Source organism: Marmota marmota, unplaced genomic scaffold (genome assembly GCF_001458135.2).
Source record: "Marmota marmota marmota unplaced genomic scaffold, marMar, whole genome shotgun sequence".
NCBI lineage: Eukaryota > Metazoa > Chordata > Mammalia > Rodentia > Sciuridae > Marmota > Marmota marmota.
The window spans coordinates 37,971,716-37,974,576 of NW_025999932.1; the positions used below are offsets into that span (position 1 = coordinate 37,971,716).

The 2,861-nt window shown below is 40.3% G+C and overlaps 1 protein-coding gene across 1 annotated transcript in view; it reads right to left on the reverse strand.

The window, feature by feature from the left end:
- Fndc3a (fibronectin type III domain containing 3A) overlaps nt 1-355 on the reverse strand; it is a 164,412-nt gene extending 164,057 nt beyond the window's left edge. Inside the window, exon 1 of the mRNA XM_048800917.1 lies at nt 337-355. The gene's annotated coding sequence lies outside the window, so the exon portion shown is untranslated. The remainder of the gene's footprint in view (nt 1-336) is intronic.
- Nucleotides 356-2,861: the final 2,506 nt, after the last annotated feature.

Genomic DNA, 2,861 nt, shown 5'->3' on the forward strand with positions numbered 1-2,861 from the left:
CTCGAGCCCCACTCAGGAAACGTGGAGTTAATTGACGTTCCCAGGGTCACACACTCAAGTCGCAGTACACATTTTTAAAAGCTCCCTGAGACGCACCGTGTCGGCTCCTTTCCGAAAACGCCAGAACTTAACGCTAGCAGGTGCTTTTAGAGACACTCCCCCAAGGACTAGGAAGCCAACCGAAGTGGGCTCGGAGGTTCCCAGTCCCGAACATCTAGAGCCTGGGATCTCGAGAGCGCCCCACCCTCCCAAATATTTACAGATTTACTTCAGTTGACAATAAAGGGGTTGGTTTCTTGGTCTCTTAGCCAGCCAAATCTCATGGAAACCCATTACCTTAATTTTTACCACCGCACGAAGACAAGTGAACGCGGCAGCGATTTCCTTAAACCTCAAGCAATGGGGGGCGCTGCAATAATGCCTAAGGGCCGGCTGGCGGTGCTTACTTCTGCAGTTTCCACCGGAAGGCTGGGGAGGGGGCAGCCTTTGGGACCGGGAGTCCTACCCCAGGCACCCTCCTTTCAGAAGTGGCGACGGATGAAACCAAGCTCCACGACTGGCTTTATTTAAATTTATTAATTGTGCCTCCATTGAAAATGTCAATCTTAAAAAAAAAAACACAAAACATTTTACAGAAATCTGTTAAAAATGTAAGTATTCACTGCATCCTTAACGCATGCCGTGGTTAATGAAATCCTTTGTTGGAGACTGATGATCATCCTGTGTGAAATCCTGGCCATACGTTAACATCCGGGGCTGGGGGGATTGCAGAGGGATAAAGAATCCCTACTTCATTGCTTCCCCCCCCCCCCTTTGAAACGTTCTCATCACCTTTTCTAATATCTGTCACTTCTTCTCATTTCCTCATCTCCCTATTTATCCACTTTGATCCATCCTCTCATTCTTTGTACTTGACTGTTTATTTTTTACTCTTTTTCTTCTTTCTCTGCTGCTTTTCTCTATGGCTCCGGGTGATGATTGATTGGGTATTTATATCTACAGCCAGCTAATGAGAGGTTTCTTTTCTTCCCATCAGTAAATAACCGAGTGACTCTGTATCAAATATGGTATCTTGTGATATTTTCATTGCTGTTCATTATCAAAAGTTCTTTCCCTGACAGAGATGTTTCATTTTCTTAACTTCTAGATTTGGCCCTCTTCCAGATAAAATTGCTGGAAAGCTGATCATGGAATAACTGAAGTATAACTGTCTGTTTTAAAATATAAGGATGTAGTAGAGTGTGGGTGAGTTGGGTAGCTTCTCCATATAGCTGTCTAGCTTTGTTTGATCTGAAGCTTAGCTAGTGGTTTCCAAACTTAAGCTAGTAATTTCCAAAGCTTTTTAAAAATACAGAATTGTACAATTCACCCCTCAAGATTCTGACTACTTGGTTGAGCACAGCGTTCAAGAAATGACATTAGAAATACCAATATTGGGGGGGCTGGGGTTGTGGCTTAGTGGTAGAGCACTTGTCTAGCATGTGTGAGGGACTGGGTTCAATTCTCGGCACCGCATTAAAAAAAAAAAGTCCATCGAAAACTAAAAAAAAAATTAAAATAAATAAATACTAATATTTTAAAAATTATGTTTTGAGCATACCTACATGATAGGCAGAGCAAGAAAGAACAACTATATTGAAGGAGACTAAAGGCATATAATTAAAAAATACCATTGAAGTTGACCTAGAGATTGTGGTATGATATACAGTGCTGTAAGGTGGAGCAAGCCAAGTGAACATGAGAATTTATCTTTTGTAGAAAGAATGAAACACACACTGATGTATTACCCCAGCCTGGGCCCCAGATGAGTTCTTTGAGAACACAAGGAGGGACAAGGATTTATGTTGACTTACGACAAGTTGCTTCGCATCTCAGTACTTCATCCTCCTTATTTCAACCCTCATCTTTCTTGAACTCTCAACAATACTCAATACGTTGACCACTATTCTTCCTTGTACATTTCTTCTTCCTTTGGCGTGTATTTTCTTAGTTTTCCACCTACTTTTCTGGGCACTGTTTCTCTAATTCCTTTGTGGATTCCTGTTCTTCTCCCTAGCTATTAAAGAGAATCTTGGAATTCAATTTTAGGTTCTTTTCTGTTTTCATTATGATCTCTTAGTTCACAAAGTATCACCCACACCCACAGCTTTAGTTACCATCTATATACCAGTGATTTCCATGTAGGGTCTCTGCTCCAGTCTCTTCCCCTAAATTCCAAATCTGATAGGAACTGTTTCATCGACATGTCCACCCAATGTCTCAGAATTACAAGGTTTGGACTGAGTTCATGAACCCTTCTTGTTTTCCTTTTCCCTTATGTATTTAATTGTTCAAATCAAAAATCTGTCAGTCATTCCTGATGTCCCCCTCACCTTCATTTTCAGCTTTTGTTTTTCAGCACCAGCCTCCAGAAATTTTATCTCCAGAGTCTTTCTAATAAGTCCACTTCTTTCCATCACCACCACTCTAATTTGGTCTAACTGCCATATAGCCTGGGCCTCTTCATTCACTTTGTACTTTGCAGCCAAAATGCTTATTTCAAAATACAAGTAGGACTATGTCACTTTTTATATGAAACCCTTAAACAGCTTCTCATTGTTCTAGAATAAGACTAGAGTTCTTAAAGTGGTCTATAAAACATTTAGCAGTCTCATTCATATCACTCTTCCCTTACTTCCTGGGCAGAAGACTTTCTGGATTTTTTTTTCATTTTTTTTTTAATTGTAGGTGGACTCTACCTTTATTTTGTTCATTCATTCATCCATCTATTTATTTATTTGTTTGTTTGTTTGTTTATATGTGGTACTGAGAATTGAACCCAGTGCATCACATGTGCTAGGCAAGCATGGCACTACTACAGA